Source organism: Etheostoma spectabile, unplaced genomic scaffold (genome assembly GCF_008692095.1).
Source record: "Etheostoma spectabile isolate EspeVRDwgs_2016 unplaced genomic scaffold, UIUC_Espe_1.0 scaffold00018480, whole genome shotgun sequence".
NCBI classification, from domain to species: Eukaryota; Metazoa; Chordata; class Actinopteri; order Perciformes; family Percidae; genus Etheostoma; species Etheostoma spectabile.
Window position 1 is genome coordinate 3,236 of NW_022604277.1, and position 18,476 is coordinate 21,711.

Genomic DNA, 18,476 nt, shown 5'->3' on the forward strand with positions numbered 1-18,476 from the left:
ACCCCCCCCCCCCCCCCAAATCATCAGTGTCCCGTATCAAAACCAACAACAAACACAAGTGCATGAACAGGAATTAATTACAAATGATTACAATAATACAGTACCAATGCAATAATGAATGGGTACAACATGAACACATGATTTAGGAAACGTTGCTGGTTTTCAGCCCTAAAGTGGATCAGCTGCTGGTCCTCCTGTGTGATACAGGGCGGTATATGTAAAGCACGTAGCGATGTATCATAGACCGGTAATATTAATATATATAGTCTATGCGATGTATACAGTCCATTTAAGGCAGAGAAATGCGGGACTGTTGTAAAAATCAATGTTAACGTTAGTGGTTAGCGATTGGCGATAGCATAGCAAGCTAGCGATTTTTAAAAAGTTTCAGTTAGGAACATGGTTGCAAGCATGTACGGACAGGACTGTATAGACCACAAAAAAAGACTGTCGTAATTTTTAAATCAATTATTTAAGCCGAAAATACCAGAAATGCGTCTCTCTGGTCGATGCGGCAGCCATTGTTGCCTGTTGCACATTGTATATCTACCCTCGGTTTCAAGTAAGCTGGCGTTCCCTTGATTTTTTTCATTCATTGTCTATGGTTCCTAGGGCCATACACCCCTTACCCCTCGATCAAAAACATTATTGGGACAGCACTCACGTGAACGCTCAAGACGTAGGGAAAGGGGTAGGGGTAGATAGAGAAATGAGATTCAGCCTAAGACCTCCTGTGGTAATCTGACTGATAGGGTTATGGAACATAGTGGTAGACCAAGGCCTCCTGTGGTAATCTGACTTGAAGGGTTTTGGAGCGTAGTGTTAGACTAAGACCTCCTGTGACGCAAACTAAGCAGTATGCTCTCCCTTTTATACCTCAGGCTATTGTAGACAGCAAAACAACTTCAAACATACACATTTACAGTTTTTATTGTACTTTATCTATACAATATTAATGCTCCAGTTTTAATGGGTGTTACAGCGGGGATGAGCACTCTAATTTCCATTTTAATGGATGGAATAAACATAACATAAAGACTGTACCCTTCAGCAGGAGGAAACATTTCACTTCACAAACAGATACATTGTTAATTTTCACCAGCCTGGGAGTGGACTTTATGTGGAGACAAGCACAGCAATTAGCAGAGGATGGTTTCGATCCATCGACTTCTGGGTTATGGGCCAGCACGCTTCCGCTGCGCCACTCTGCTCTGCTGGACAAGGCCACAGGTTCAAATAAGCAGGTAAATCACTGTAGTTTTAGATGTTTAAATGTGCGCACAAGAAAGCTAAGAGATTACTGTGGGGAAATAGAGACTGGCTCGGTTAACTGAAGATTTTAAACATTGTAAAAAATGTATGAAACATATGAACACGTTAAACATATACGGGCACATAATATATACCTACAGTCTCAGTCTCAGGATGGTATAGGTAGCGTATCGCTACCGTGACGGCTGACATGCGCCCCGTCACAGTTACCGACAATTTTGTTAATGAATGAGTATTTCACATTGAACACTTACGATTGGGTGGTCATTAAAAACAGGGCATTGCAAGTACAGATATAAAATCCAGAGTCAGAAAGGGGTCTTTAGGTACTTCACTTAGCTATGTCACAAGGGATAACTTCATCCGAACACCAAGTCATCAAATTGGTTACCTTCCAGCAATGTAACATGCAAATGGCAGTGGTGGGATTTGAACCCACGCCTCCAGAGAGACTGGAGTCTTAATCCAGCACCTTAGGCCACTCGGCCACACTACCTGCAGATGACAATGCTTCACATCGTAAAACACACAGGGACTTTAACTAACGTAATGCTTGTTAACTGTTATCACTCTTGTCATTTTTCTCTGGCATTGTTGATTATTAGAATATTGTAACCAGCATTAAGTGAGTAGGTTTAGGTCTGTGTGAATATGGGCTGAGCATTTACCTGGACTGAATTTGTGAACATCTTCTTTTGCATATTCACTGTAAAGAGCCATTACTCCTCCAACTGCCAACTATTGTTCCAGAGACAATAGGATATACAGTTTTAGATTGCAAGGTAACTGTCAAAGACCAAATACTTCATTGAAATACCTCAAGTGATCAAAACAATTTGTCAAAATGGGAAAGGTCAGGTTTTTTATTGCAAATTCCAGCACAGTTCTAAAATTATTCTTTAAAATATGTCCATTTACCATTCAAAAACAAAAGTACAATCATGAAACACATCTACTTAGATAGAATGAACTTGTTCAGGTGGCAATGAAATGATTCCAGAGACGTGGACCCTCTGGCACAGCGATACTTGGTCAGGACAACACCCCCTTCTTGATAGTACCCATCTCTGTATGAAGCTGCACACCAGGCAGGTCCTGGATGCACTGTGATGTTTTGTTACTGCACACGCCAGACATCACAAAATGTTGGGTGGAGCCTCATGTATTTGCTTGTAGTATTAGCTTTAGACCGGCTGGTAGCAGCTTTGTGCTTGTTTCTTTAAGCTAACTATATTAGCTGTAGCTGGCTAGTAGCAGCTTTCCGCTTGTTTTTGGGGCAAACTATATTAGCTTTAGCCTGGCTGGTAACAGCTTTCTGCTTGTTTCTTTGGGCTAACTGTATTCATTTTAGCCTGTTTGGTAGCAACTTTCTGCTTTTTTTTTCTGGGCTAACTGTATTAGCTTGAGCCTGGCTGGTAGCAACTTTCTGCTTGTTTCTTTGGGCTAACTATATTAGCTTTAGCCTGGCTGGTAGCAGCTTTCTACTGGTTTCTTTAAGCTAACTATATTAGCTTTAGCCTGGCTGGTAGCAGCTTTCTACTGGTTTCTTTAAGCTAACTATATTAGCTTTAGCTTGGCTGATAGCAGCTTTCTGCGGTGGAAATGGCGGGAGACGTTGTGATTATGTTGCATTAATCAGGGGATTTAGTTTGTATTTGTAGAGAACATAAAACACTGACTACTGTAGCGTCCCTGACTACCCATGAAAACTATGACATCACTGTATCAGCGGCAGCTGCTGCCTCCGGTACTTTTCTACATAGACATATAAAGAGTAGACGCCGCATCGACCGCTACTGCCTACTGGCGCTGACGAGACGTGGGGCCGCCATCTTGGACCGGTCACCCGCTCCACTCAGTGTAATGAGTTTGGCAGGTGAAATGAGCTGTCAGCGCGTTTAATTAGTTAATCTCACTGAATACAAAACTGATTTTCATGTTTTTTTTGCTACAAAGGTCATACATTGTGTCATACATGTAGCTATGACACAGGACACATGGTTAGGCGTATTTTAATAGGCATAGTGGGCGTAACAGTAATAGAATATTCTGATATGATATAAATTCACCAGACGTCCGAGATCAAAACTGGGAACATAATCCCCAAAAAACCTAATGTTTTTTTAAAAACAGAACAGGGACAGAGGTAATTTTTTCTTCTGTATTTAGTTAGGGACAGACAACCAAAAACGTTATGTTATTAGAGTCTACTTGAAGCTTTTTATATTTGTCTCTCTCTCTGTCTCTCTCTCTCACACACACACACACACACACACACACACACCACACACACACACACACACACACAGGACTACCCCGTTGTTCTGCATCAATCGCCTCCCGGACCTTGACATTTAGCAGCCCCACTCCCAACACACACACACACACACACACACAAACACACAGACACACACACACAGACACACACATACACACACACACTAGGGTTGCACGACATTGACAGAATGTGATATTGCAACATCTATATGAATTCCGATATTTTTAAACATATGTAAAATTACAAGTTTTCTTACAACAAGGTTTATATCAACTGACAGTCAAATTGGACTGGTCCAACATGAATAAATAACTGGACCATGTCTACAGAACAGGACCTGTTCTACTGGTTGGACAGTATAAAATGCATAAATAACTTATAAGAGTAACGTGCAAGTCTAATCAAACAAATCCCAACTAAACCAGAGACAATCCCAATGTAATAACAACATAAGCATACATTAGTGCTGCTTTTGGACCCCCAGATTAATGGTTATACTCACTTCTATAACGATGTACTGTGTAACGATATTGCGTTGATATATCTTTCACCCCTAACAAAGCACGCGTACCAGTACTTATTTAAAGTAGCAGTAGGCCTATGAAATGTAAGTGGCAGTTTTTATTTAAACTGCACATTTACGTGGAAGAATCTCCCTTTAAAACTCAGAAAACCTAAATTATGTAGCAATTTTCAAAACATAGATTCAAAATGCTTTACAGAACCCAGAGTTAAAAAGATAAGATAAAAAAATCTGCCGATCTGAAAAGGAATATCCTGCACAGTGCTCTGGCTTCTTGTATCTTCTGCTGCTAAGTAACGAGTATGACCGGTCCAAGATGGCGGCTGGAAATCTCGCGCTCAGGAGCCAATGCGGCGTCTACCCTTTATTATGTCTATGCTTTTCTATACACGAAGAGCCTCACTTCCATAACAATAACGTCACATACACACGTTGCCCGCATGGCTACCTGTCTTAAAGGGGAATGTTCGGATGGTAATAATCATGTAAAGGAGAAACGGTGAAAGGTTACTTTTCTATCAAGCAGCAAAAAAGTATTAACGTCAACATCGTAACGTCCTGCAATGTGACTTTCGCGCATGCGCTCATCGCGATGTCAATGCTAAAACACAATATTGTTCAGCCCTAACTGACGATATACTTCAGTAAGCTAGTTTACCACTTTTATCTTGGGTAATGCCACATGTAAGTATATCTTAGTTTATTTAGATACCCAACATAGGTTATACTACGTACACTGTATAACAATACATTACGTGTTTCTTTATTTCATCTTACATTTTTGCTAGCCTGTTGTGTAGTTATATTGTTTTTAAAATTATCTTTGTTTAATATCTGTGACTCATTACTATCTAAGTAACTGGTCATTGTGTTTTCTCACAGTTTCACCCTTTGTTACTCAAATAAACGTGTTACAAGGATCCCGGTCGCCAGTGCTTGATGGTGGAAGGTGTTTAGCTGCTGGTCAGATTGCACAGCGTTACGTACGTGAAGGACAATACGTATTTCATGGTAAGTATTTCCAGGTAATCTCTGCACCTCTAATCTCTGCACCTCTGTTATTCTAATATTACCATGTAATAAAATTGAAACAGGCAGTTTTGCATTTTCCACCACTGATTCATGGTTGTTTGACAGTACCAGAAGCATTTCCAGGTAATCACTACACCTCTGTCATTGTAATATTACTACGTAATAAAATAGAAACAGGTAGTTTTGCATTTTCCACCACTGATTCATGGTTTTTATTTCAGAAACTACCGGAAGCATTTCCAAGTAATCACTACACCTCTGTTTTTGTATTATTACCATGTAATTAAATCGAAACAGGCAGTTTTGCATTTTGCACCACTGCCTTCTAAATCTCTAACCATGCGCCATTTCTTGCCTAAAACAATATAACCAACAATATGTTAAATTAAATTTGATAGATGTAACTCCCTGATGGTCTAATGGCTAGGATTTGGCGCCCTCACTGCCGCGGCCGGGGTTCAATTCCCGGTCAGGGAATGGTCAGGACTTGACAGATACAGATTTAAAAGAGCAAGTTTTTGGTTGATTTGTCAAATTCTTCCTCATTAGTTTAACGTTTTAAAGAGTACCATTTCCTTTAAATCAGACCCCGACAGTGGATGTAACCTTTTGTCATCATTGATGGGTCATAAACACTTCATCTGCCTCCATATCAATAACAATTCTTTTCATTTTTTCAAGCAGTAACTAAACCCCTAACCAACATTTTTAACTGAAAACCAATGTATGTGAGTGTCAAGTAATGTTATTGTTGGATTCAGGTCCAAATTTTGACATTTTAGCGCAATGCAAAGGTGCATAACAGATTTTTTTTCTACATACCTGGAGCGATGCAAAGCAGGGGTGGCCGACTAGTCAAGGAACAGCAAGAGACTTGGTATTTAAGAATACAAACTGACTATGTGACAGATGTGTAATCTGTCATGGCCTTCCTTCTGAAGCTCTAGCCAGGCGCCATTCCTCTCCTAAAACATTATGAGTCATTCCAGTAAGTGAAAAGAAAACACATCTACAAAGATAAATTTGACATATATAACTCCCTCATGGTCTAGTGGCTAGGATTCGGCGCTCTCCCTGCCGCGGCCCGGGTTCGATTCCCGGTCATGGAATGGTCAGGACTTGAGAGACTCAGGTGTAATGTTTGAAAGAATAAGTTCATGGACTTCATTTTGATTTGTCAAATTCTTCCTCATTAGTTTAAATGAACTGACAACAACAGGTAAATGACTTACAGTTCTCAAAGACACACACAATCTCAACTGCACTGTTAGACTTTGCTGTAATTTCTACAGTTACTTACCACAAATGGCCCAGTAAAATACCATAATTTTCTTTTCCGGTTAATTACTGTAATAAACATTGCATTATGGGTATTGACATTTCATTTACAGTGCTTTACTGTATATTTTGAATTTGCGGTACACTGTTAAACTCTACTGTATTTCTACAGTTACTTACCACAAAATGCCCAGTAAAATATCGTAATTTTCTTTTCCGGTTCATTACTGTAATATGCATTGCATTATGGGTAGTAACATTTGATTTACAGTGATTTACTGTATTTTTTGAATATGCGGTAGTCTGTTGTAAAACAACAGCAGTAGTGATACTGTAGTTAAATAAGACAGACTTCAATAAAATATTTAGTTAATGTTAAGAAGCATAGAAATTAAATGGAAAAATAAATATCTCTATACAATTAAATTATTTCATTTTATAAAGATATTTTACATTTACATTTACATTTATTATGCTTTTAGCTGTGAAGGTAATTTAAATTTTGTGATATGACCTCACGACTTCAAAAGAATAGCGGGTAGATACTTCAAAGGTGTTGAAAGAAGTAGCGGCTCGAGACATCAAAGGAGTACCGCTTTGGTCCGTGCGCAGCAGAGTCCGGTCACACACACTCTACTCAGAGAGAGCTGGAGCAGCTTAAGGTAAGATCAATCTTTGCTAATTCTGTGACATTAAAATCTCTGCTGATAGCCTTCGCAAGCGGCGACGTTAGCTTAGCGACCTGTGTCATAGCTGGGCTAGAGCAAGCTGTTAACTAGCTTCCCCCCCGAAGGAAAACCAGACGCGCTCCAACCTAACATTTTCCCCGTGGTGAGGATTAGCTAGCTCTAATTACGACGTTCGGTAAAGCTAACACTACTCGTTTTACATGCGCTGTTCGGCACATCTTTTTTATTTGTCACACCATTGTCTGAAATACAATGTAACCCATATTCTGGGAGTTTAAGGTCGGTTCTGCTAGCTTATGAGCTTGCTGTTGCCGTATTTTGGCTAACATTACCTCCGGTTAATGCTAACGTTAAACTCCCAATTCTGTTGGTTGGTTTGTCAGTGTTTTAGAATGATTAAGCACAACTTATTACAGCTATATTTGTGTAGTTTTTTTAGCTAAAAAAAGACGTGTGGTAAATTTAATTCAACGTTAACCACATTTAGCTCTAGTTCTGGTGGAAAATTCAGTGCCTCCAGCATTTATGGAGAGCAGTTTTTTGCCTTAGCTTCAGGGTTTGGCCACTTAAAACCATCGTGATGTCCAGCAAAGATTTGCCTCAGTGCCTTACTTTGCAGTAGTATTATTGCTTTCTACCATGGTTTATGGTGGAAAAGAAAAGTATGTATTTTCCAAGCCCCTTGAACTTAAATTTGACAGATTGTTAAACAAATTATTTAAGGACTCTTTATAATGACATAGTGATTAACTTTTAATACATCACATAACATTCTGTGTTATTCTAACAATATAAGAGTTACCTACATTATACTGGTTACCTGCATACTAATGCATGCATTTTTTATCTTGTTGTAATTGTATTTATAACCCCATGCATGCACTTTAAAAAATAATTTTTCATCATTTCAAATGTAGAACAACAACCAGTGACTGGAACAACTGAGAGAGATGGGAGGAAGAAGAAAGCTGGAAGAAGGTCTGACCCCATGACCCACAGGAGCACATGATCCCTTTCAACAATCTATCCTCATACAACAAAAAGTATGTACAGGTATACGTTTTGCAACCTGTGTACTCAAGAATTAGAAATATTCTGTAGACATGTGAAAAAACATCACTAACGGCAAACTATAGGTTTTCTTGTGGAAATGAGCAATGTCCCACTTCCTTTAAACAGGAACCACAAACACATACGTGTGTGTGTGTGTGTGTGTGTGTGTGTGTGTGTGTGTGTGAGTGAGTGTGTGTGTGTGTGTGTGTGTGTGTGTGAATAAAGGGCTGTATTTAAAGATGACTGCTCTTGATTATGAAAATCTTAAACCTGTTTTTCTTTTAAGATTCTTCTTAAGGATCAACCCAGATGAGGGCACCAAGTGCACTGCTACTGTGGGTACAAGCTACAAGACGGGAAGAGTCGTCCAAAGAAAGGTGACGAGTATGTGCTCCAGAGTCACCACCTTCCTCCAACAGCTCACCGAATTTGAGTGGATGACATCAAACTAGGTAAGCATTTTCTTGTGTGATGTAAAATAGTTAACATCAGAAAAATGATTACACAGTACAATGAAGTGGTGCGGCTACGTACCCTTCCTGCTCCAACAATGACACAACTAAATCATCCTGAATTTACCACTTGTGTAAGTAGAGGTCACAGTTATGCAGCAAAAGCTACAAAGTGTTGTTTTAATTTTAGTTAAAGTTTTCTTATGTTTTTTTTGTATAAGTGACTGATAAGAATAACAATCTTTGAAGTTGGTCCAGTACTGAGCGAGAACACTGTGACCTGCAGCTTTCAAACCGGGTTCTAATGTAATCATATAGGGCAAATGTGCGTCGTCAGTTTCGTCCACTAAAAGTTCTGTTTTTGCCACTGATGGTGTCAACATATTATTTTAAGTTTCTGACACCCTTTGGAAAGGATCCTAACAGAGATTAACCTTTTACTTAAAGAGGAAGTTCCTTAGTTAGATCAGTTTTGTGAAACGGCTCCAAAATCATCATCACCAAACCCATCGACAGACAGCAAAAGAAAGTAGAAAGAACCTTTGAATTATCTGGGGACTTCACTACTGGTGACTTATTTTGTATACTGTCATATTCTGTTTATGCACAAGTTTTAAGTTTGTTAACAGTTTAGATGAGAGAAACTCATGATCATTTCTCTGCTTCTCATACAGTCCAGTATGGACCCCCCCACCAGAGCATCTCTGGATTGGAGGCTCCATCTTCGCCTCTCTGTCCACCTTCCAGAAGATGTGGATCAGCAAGCAACAGTACCATGGGTCCGGCCTTCACAAATCCTTCTAGCAGACTGTTCCTCCTTCCAAAGCCCAACAACTTCAGCTTTGTGGTAACAACCACACCACATTTTTTATACATTTGCAAATACAGGTTATTTAGTTTTCAGCGGGAGTTAAAATGTTCAATTCGTTTTGAGAGTCAATTCAAATGGTAACTACGTTGTTCAGACATGTATCCGCCTCTGAATGCTGCCCAGTGTTTTGGCGCATATTTAGACATTGTTTTAGTATCACTTGTATGTCAATTTTCTGTTCTTTTGCACTTTCAGAGTTAAAAAATATCTTGTTCCTGATGTTTTTACCTGAAAATAAAAATGTATTACTTTTGTACATGGGCTAAAGTCAATTATTTGGAATTTATTAAATTCAATAGAATTTATGTAAAATATTTAAAATTGTTTGTACAGCCAATGCCAAATAGTGTAAAACATTGTGAACCACAATTACAATAAAACTATAATACAGCAAGACAATTTCAGTATTATTTAGCAAATTGTAATTATAATATGATTACTGTAAGGGTATTATACAGTAAAACTAAGTTACAGTAAGGGTACTTTTTCTACTGTAAAACTAAGATACAGTAAAGGTATTATATTACTGTAAAACTAAGGTACAGTAAGGTTATTTTTACTACTGTAAACTAAGGTACAGTAAGGGTATTCTAATACTGTAAAACTAAGTTACAGTAAGGGTATTATACTGTAAAAAACATTTACGGTTATGATACTGTAATCGGGTAGTTACAGTAAGTTACTGGCAACGTGTTGCCAGTAACTTACTGTAATCGGGGAGTTACAGTAACTTACTGGCAACGTGTTGCCAGTAAGTTACTGTAAGGGTTTTTATACTGTAAAAAGCAATTACAGTTATGATACTGTAATCGCGTAGTTACAGTAACTTACTGGCAACACGTTGCCAGTAACTTACCGCAAAAATACAATAAAAAGTTTAACAGTGTGGTTATCCTTTAGACAGCTAGTCTCTTTTTCTTTTCTCTCACTTTTTGTCTCAGTCTGGCCTTATGTATTTGCTTGTATTACATCAAGTGATCTGCATACCATGACCGTAAAGATTAATATGTACAGTACATGGTTTTCAGAACTGTACCTTCAGATAAAGGTAAGGCCACTTGGGTTATCTTTGGGCTGCTCTATATTCACCTGCAGAATGATAAACCCTAGAGTTGGCTTACTCCAGGTTATTTAAGCAACAAACATCCCTGGGTGGACTTGAACCACCATCCTTTCGGTTAACAGCCAACTGCGCTGACCTATTGCAAACAAGGTGAGGGCCATGTGGGGCCTCTGAACATCATTTATAGACTAATTAATTTTTCTCGAGTCAAATTTTGATTGGAAAACACATACTAACATGAACATAGAAGGGCCATGTCGGGCCTCTGAGCATCACTTATAGACCAAGTAATTATTCTCAAGTCAATCTTTTTATTGGAAAACACATACTTACATGACCATAGAATATTTTTAGTTTTCTCCTTTTAAGTAATGCATATTAGTATCTCCATACTTCCAGCCAACAATCTCCTATATTACTGACACATTTCATCTCTCCTCCATCTGTACAGGCTTGGCAATATACTTAAAATATAAAAGTAAAAGTAGCCTTATGAATGACAAAGCTCCCTGGACCAGACACATGTTACTAGAGAGCACACTGAGAAACAACAGTGGACATGGAGAAAAGACTCTTTATTCTTTATTCTTTATATGCCATTGCCTACATTTTAAATGGCCGTCTGCCAATAGGCCTAAAACATATATAAACATATAGCCTATTTATATTGACAGAGACTGGGACTCCAGGTTAATAAGATTCTTACCGAGTAGCAAGATATGAATTCAAGTGTGATTTTGTGAGAAGTTTGTGTATGTTCCAATTTAATTAGATTAAATGTTGTAATGGTAACTCCAGGGAAATTATTTGAAATTTAGTGAGGACTAGATTAGAACTGGATTTAAAGCTGATTGTGGTTTCCAACTTCGGCCCAGGTGTGTCTGTTAAAACACAGATGGAGACAACTTCTCTCTGTTGATTTATTACAATCAATCATCAGTATAAACATGGGGGGGGGCAGCTCTGCTATGAATGTGCGTGTGGTAATAAATGAAATAAACAACATTGTAAAGGCTACCATACACAATGTATAGGAATCATATATGCTAGTAAATATTAACAATAAACCAACTACTAATTACATTATCTTAATGAGCAAGGACGTTCAACAATCGCCATTATATCGAATCATCAGCCAGGTGTAACCTAGCCAACAGTAGAAGAACGTAAACAAGCTAACTTTTAAATGTACCAGAACTACAGACCAACACAACAACAGGTTTAAATGAACTGACAACATCATTTATATGACTTACAGTTCTCAAAGACGCACACGATCTCAGCTGGTTATCCTTTAGACAGCTAGTCTCTTTTTCTTTTCTCTCACTTTTGTCTCCGTGTGCCGTGCGCGCCTGCTCGCGGCGTGAGGTGCATGTCCGCGCTATTCTCCGACATGGACTCCAAATCACACCTGATAGACGACCTTTAGTACAAAACTAAAGTAACAAGCCAATTTTGTAAAATGTAGGGAGTAGAAAGTACCGATATTGTGGTAAAATGTAAGGAGTAAAAGTAAAAAGTCGCCAAAAAAATAAAGAGTAAAGTAAAAATATCCGAAAAATCTACTTGTGTACAGCAATGAAGTGTTTGTACTTCGTTATTTTGTTAACAAAGTATTTGTACTTTGTTACTTCCCATCTCTGATGACTGTAAAGATTAATATGTACATGGTTTCCAGAACTGTATCTTCTGATAGACATAAGGCTTTGGGTTATCTTTGAGCTGCTCTATAGTCTCCTGAAGAAGGATAAATCCCAGAGTTGGCTCACTCCAGATTATTTAAGCATCAAGCGTCCCTGGGTGGACTTGAACCACCATCCTTTCAGTTAACAGCCGACGGCGCTGACCTATGCGCCACAGAGACTGCATATGTTTGATGTTTTTTTTATTTCTGATTCTGATGTAGAGATGGACAAACGACTCAAAAGCATAATACTTCATGCCGTGACATAACAAGAAACAGTAAAAAAAGAGGTCGGCGAGATAGAGTTCAAGACCCTTTTTTCAGGACACCCAAACTTTGTCGCTCAATATGGCAGGAATTCTATGCATCCAGGGCCAAATGTTTTACCATTTCCTCCACTACGGGCCCCTAAGGAACTTAACATGTGTTGACAATAAAGATGCTCACAAAACGCTGCACTTGGAATTGCGTTTCTCATGCACATTCATGTCCTCTTAAATACAAAGAACTGCTAAGTTCTTTATTCCCAATATCAACTCTTAGACATTAGTTCCAAATGAAAAAAACAGTTGTCAGAAGTGGGATTTGAACCCACACCTCCAGAGGAGACAGCGACCTGAACGCAGCGCCTTGGACCGCTCGGCCATCCTGACTGATCCAACAGACCTTCAGTAGGACCTGTCTCAAAAATTATTATATTTTGGTGGGTTCTCATAACTGAGAACCTACTATATCATGACATGTCTGACGGGGCGCTACCTATACCATCCAAAGACTGAGACTGCAGCAATATGTTCACTGCCCGTATATGTTTAATGTATTCATATTTTCGTTATTTTCACAATGTTTATTCTTCTCATCGGGTAGGATTGCATTTTTCTTAGGCGGCATATTCCCCTGGGGCTGGTGGTATCTGGCTGCACCAGAGCACCTGGGATGTCAGGCTTTAAATCCCCACCTCTGAAAAGTGCCGCTTCTTAGCCGGATTATGTCTGGCCATGTCATAAATAATAGAGGCGAGGCCTCAAAACTGAGAATATATTGGGGCGTGATATTTAAATTTCAATCGTTTCTAGCCGCTGCATTTATCAATGTACGATCATTCTTACGCTCTGATTGGTGTGATAAGAACGTTTCATGAATCTCACGTGAAGCCTGTCGTACGTTAGGTTAATAAATGAGGGCCATTAGCTCTAAGGATGTGCTTCAATACATAACTGAAGTGGACACTCTAATGAGTAGCACTATGGTGCAATCTGTTTACCTTGTCATAAGCTAAATCTCACGTGAAGCCTGTCGTACGTTAGGTTAATAAATGAGGGCCATTAGCTCTAAGGATGTGCTTCAATACATAACTGAAGTGGACACTCTAATGAGTAGCACTATGGTGCAATCTGTTTACCTTGTCATAAGCTAAAGCCTTTTCCCAAGCTACAAGAAAACAAGGCGCTCTTCTGCAAAAGCACAGCTGGGAGTGCTTGAGAACCCTTTGAGGTGCAGCGTGATTTTAGGCTGAGATGCTTCGGGTGTGTTAAGGTGTGAGCCCAAATAGTCGTTGAACGACAAAGACCAGACAGCAATCAGGTGATAGAACCGGGGTATTGATGTCCCATCCATGCAACCGATGGATATGATCAAAACCTGTAAACATCACTGGAAAGTCAGCATTACTACAGGATCCTGACAGGGTAGTGGATGTCAATTTTTTAATCTGCCAGAACACTTTTTATGGGCTGTCAACAACTTTTCCAGCATTTATATCACGATTCACCTTACCATGGAAATCAGCGTTAGCAGAGGATGGTTTCAATCCATCAACCTCTGGGTCAGAGGCCCAGGACGCTTCCATTGCGCCAATCTGCTGAAAGTCACCCCAGATGGGACTTGAACCCACAAATTTACATCTCCAAAGCTCGCCAGGTCAGGAGAAATGAAATGAAACAGTAACCTTGACCTTTGACCTCCAAAATCGAAATCAGTTCATCCGCGACTAAGAGTGGTTATGTATGCCAAATTTAAAGTGCTTCCCTCTAGGCGTTCAGAGATATTGCATTCACAAGAATCGGATGGACAGACATGAGGACACAGTCACCTTGACATTGAACCTTTGACCTCCAAAATCTCATCAAATGATGTGAATGTTTTTGCAAACTTTGAAGAAACACAAACATGGGCGTTGTGATAAGATGGTGCTGTCTATCGTTGTTTCTGAGATCAACAATACCTTCTAAAGTTGGATAGCTATTGCATACCCGGTAATATTAGAGAAGAGCTCTCAATGCCACTGTAGGCGGACAATTTAGAAAATTAAGTTACTTTACACTTTAAACTGTTACATCTCCTCTGAATCACCATCTGCAAATTTCCAAGCCTCGTTGGCATGCCGACCACCATCTACAGGAGGTAAATCACTGGCTAGCTATGCAGGACTACCTCATACCTTTTACCAGGTTCAGGTGGTTAATAGTTATGGTCAAATGAAGCTTCATTAAGCTTTCTGAACAATGTTCTTCATTTTCTGAACGCATTCACTGAGTAGTGTTTTATTATTGGTTGTGCATCTGTGATTGCCCTAGAGGTGCTCTCAGTCCAGCACCTCTCCCGCTCATCTTTGTTAGCTTTACACTGTCCAGCATAAATCACTGACACCATGCCTCACACTCATCCATGCATACACCATGCATACATGTATACAACCTTTGCACACAGTCTTTTGTCTCCCCTTTTCATGGGGTCATTACAAAGCATCTAGTGTTGATCTTAGCCTTTGTGTGAGAACATAGGTCTCCACATACATTGTTTTTATTAAGATTGACGACCAAATTGTTAGTTTTTCTGAGATTTTCCCAACCATTGCAATGCCTTTCATAGCCTCGTTGGCGCAGTAGGCAGCGCGTCAGTCTCATAATCTGAAGGTCGTGAGTTCAACCCTCACACGGGGCAGGTGTTTTAAAAAAACTAAAAAACACTACTGCTGCTAACAGTGACAGGTGGTTGAACACAAGCACATGAATGAAATTTGTCATTCTTTGGTTATTTCTGAGATTGATACAATGAAAGGAATTATTTTTAGTGGTAGCAAACCAATGAAAAGGGTTATAGAACATATGTGGTATGTCCTTGGACATACTATCCAAGCAGGGAGATCAGCACAGAGATGTGGGTGCTAGCAAGATGGATGTAGGTTGCCCATTGTTCATTTAGACTTACCAACAACATTGTTATGATACAAACCTGCTTTAAAAACAGTCACAATTCTTTTTAGAGACTTGCACATGGAACACACATGATGTGATAGTGTCTGAATTTGTCCATGTCCATACAAGCATGTCAAATGGACAACTCATCTAGCAGAATGTGCAACTCTACACCTGAACAGGGACTTGAACCCTGGACCCTCAGATTAAAAGTCTGATGCTCTACCAACTGAGCTACCCAGGCTTCAAAATCAAGTGACTGTGGAAAAAAACATCTGCTGAACTACAGATTAAAGTGCAAGTAAATGAAGACCATTGAACTGTTGCCATGATCACAGTCTTCTGGACAGCAGGAGGGTAGACCATAATTTGCACAATGCAACACCAAATGTTATTGCACAAACTGGTTGAAAATTGGCCAAAAAGGTTAATTAAAAAGCTCAAAGTCACAACTCATCATGGCGACTAGCAGATTGTGAACATCCTGCAAACCTGCATGACAGATGACAATAGCGAGCACTTCATACATATCCCAGAATCAAGCTGTTGCCTTACCAGGGACTTGAGCTGTGGTTTTCTTTTTCGCTGAAAACGTTGATAACCTAATGCAATTTTATGGCTCCAGACAAATAAACTTTACTGCTAGTTGGTACAGTAAAACAACTCTCCCTCTTGATCAGCTTCCTCTTGACGGAAAAAATCCACCAGATGACTTGCCATCCAAGCATCCTGAGCTACCTAACCTACCTAAACCTAACATTCTAGAACTGCAGCTTACCATTCTAGAACTACAATGTAACCTTTTAGGACTATGAGCAACCTTTTGGGAACGCAACTTATAAAAATTCTAAAACTTCAACCTATTGCAACTCAGATTTCTAGAATGAAAGCTTAACTTTCTAGAACTGTATCTTTACATTCTAGAACGTCAACCTAACATTCTAGAACTGTAGCTTAAAATTCTAGAATTTAAAGTTAACATTGTAGAATGGCAGTCGGTAGAGCATGAGACTTCTAATCTCAGGGTCGTGGGTTTGAGCCCCACGTTGGGCGGCGGTGTTTTAGACAGTTGGAATGCCTGAGTTCTGCACTGTATACTGTGGTTGTATTGGGGCAGATCTTCTGTCAATCGCAAGATTAGCAATTCCATCCAACTGTAAAAATCCCTGAAATTTACCAGACTAAAACGTGCCTGCATTCTACAATCTTGACCCAGGACTAGGTGGAGAGATTATATCTCCAACCTGGCCTGGAACGCCTCGGGATCCCCCAGTCGGAGCTGGTTTATTTGGCTCGGGAAAGGGAAGTTTGGGGTCCCCTACTGGAGCTGCTGCCCCCGCGACCCGATACCGGATAAGCGGATGAAGATGGATGGATGGATTGTAGAATGGCAGCTTAACATTCTAGAACTTCAACCTATTGTTCTTGAATTGCAACTCAGATTTCTAGAATGAAAGCTTAACTTTCTAGAACTGCATCTTTACATTCTAGAACGTTAACCTAACATTCTAGAACTGCAGCTTACCATTCTAGAACTACAATGTAACCTTTTAGGACTATGAGCAACCTTTTGGGAACGCAACTTATAAAAATTCTAAAACTTCAACCTATTGCAACTCAGATTTCTAGATGAAAGCTTAACTTTCTAGAACTGCATCTTTACATTCTAGAACTTTAACCTAACATTCTAGAACTGTAGCTTAACATTCTAGAATTTAAAGCTAACATTGTAGAATGGCAGCTTAACATTCTAGAACTTCAACCTATTGTTCTTGAATTGCAACTCAGATTTCTAGAATGAAAGCTTAACTTTCTAGAACTGCATCTTTACATTCTAGAACTTCAACCTAACATTCTAGAACTGTAGCTTAACATTCTAGAATTTAAAGCTAACATTGTAGAATGGCAGCTTAACATTCTAGAACTTCAACCTATTGTTCTTGAATTGCAACTCAGATTTCTAGAATGAAAGCTTAACTTTCTAGAACTGCATCTTTACATTCTAGAACTTCAACCTAACATTCTAGAACTGTAGCTTAACATTCTAGAATTTAAAGCTAACATTGTAGAATGGCAGCTTAACATTCTAGAACTTCAACCTAACATTCAAGAACTGCCAAGTAACATTCTGGAACTGTAACATTTCAGAAGTTTTAAGTAAAATTTTTGGACCGCAACTAATAACGTGAGAAGTGCCTGGCTAGCTCAGTCGGTAGAGCATGAGACTCTTATTCTCAGGGTCGTGGGTTCGAGCCCCATGTTGGGCGGTGGTGTTTTAGACAGTTGGAATGCCTTAGTTCTGCACTCTATACTGCGGCTGTATTGGGGCAGATCGTCTGTGAATTCCAAGATTAGCAATTCCATCCCACTGTAAAAATCCCTGGAATTTACCAGACTAAAACGTGCCTGCGTTCTACAATCTTGGCCTGTGCTGACCTCCTGTTCCTCTGATCAAACTATAGTCTGGTGACAATGCATGTTCAAATTCTAAAACTTCAACCTATTGTTCTAGAACTGCTACTTAACATTCTAGAACTACCATGTAACATTTTAGAACTGTAATTAACAGTTTAGGACCGCAACTCTTAAAATTCTACAACTTCAACCAAATTTTCCAGTACTGCAACTTAACATTCCAGAACTGCAGGTTAACATTCTTGAAGTTAAACCTTACATTCTAGAACTCAAACCTAACATTCTAGAACAACAACATAGCATTGTAGAACTGTAAGTAAGATTTTCGAACCATAACTCTTAAAATTCAAAAACTACATCTTATTGTTCTAGAACTGCAACTTAACATTCTAGAACTGCAGCTTAACATTCTAGAACTACAATGTAACCTTTTAGGACTATGAGCAACCTTTTGGGAACGCAACTTATAACAATTCTAAAACTTCAACCTATTGCAACTCAGATTTCTAGATGAAAGCTTAACTTTCTAGAACTGCATCTTTACATTCTAGAACTTTAACCTAACATTCTAGAACTGTAGCTTAACATTCTAGAATTTAAAGCTAACATTGTAGAATGGCAGCTTAACATTCTAGAACTTCAACCTAACATTCTAGAACTGCAAAGTAA

General features: G+C 39.2%; 1 long non-coding RNA gene and 4 other non-coding genes across 5 annotated transcripts; 3 read left to right on the forward strand and 2 right to left on the reverse strand.

The window, feature by feature from the left end:
- Positions 1-1,686: 1,686 nt before the first annotated feature.
- trnal-aag (transfer RNA leucine (anticodon AAG)) lies at positions 1,687-1,768 on the reverse strand. The gene has a single exon. It is a non-coding gene; the product is annotated as a tRNA-Leu (tRNA).
- A 6,239-nt stretch (positions 1,769-8,007) lies between these two features.
- Positions 8,008-9,827, forward strand: LOC116680500 (uncharacterized). The gene is made up of 3 exons (XR_004329773.1): positions 8,008-8,115; positions 8,412-8,577; positions 9,252-9,827. It is a non-coding gene; the product is annotated as an uncharacterized LOC116680500 (long non-coding RNA).
- Positions 9,828-15,065: 5,238 nt separating this feature from the next.
- On the forward strand, positions 15,066-15,138 carry trnam-cau (transfer RNA methionine (anticodon CAU)). Its single transcript has one exon. It is a non-coding gene; the product is annotated as a tRNA-Met (tRNA).
- A 425-nt stretch (positions 15,139-15,563) lies between these two features.
- trnak-uuu (transfer RNA lysine (anticodon UUU)) lies at positions 15,564-15,636 on the reverse strand. Its single transcript has one exon. It is a non-coding gene; the product is annotated as a tRNA-Lys (tRNA).
- A 1,950-nt stretch (positions 15,637-17,586) lies between these two features.
- On the forward strand, positions 17,587-17,659 carry trnak-cuu (transfer RNA lysine (anticodon CUU)). Its single transcript has one exon. It is a non-coding gene; the product is annotated as a tRNA-Lys (tRNA).
- Positions 17,660-18,476: the final 817 nt, after the last annotated feature.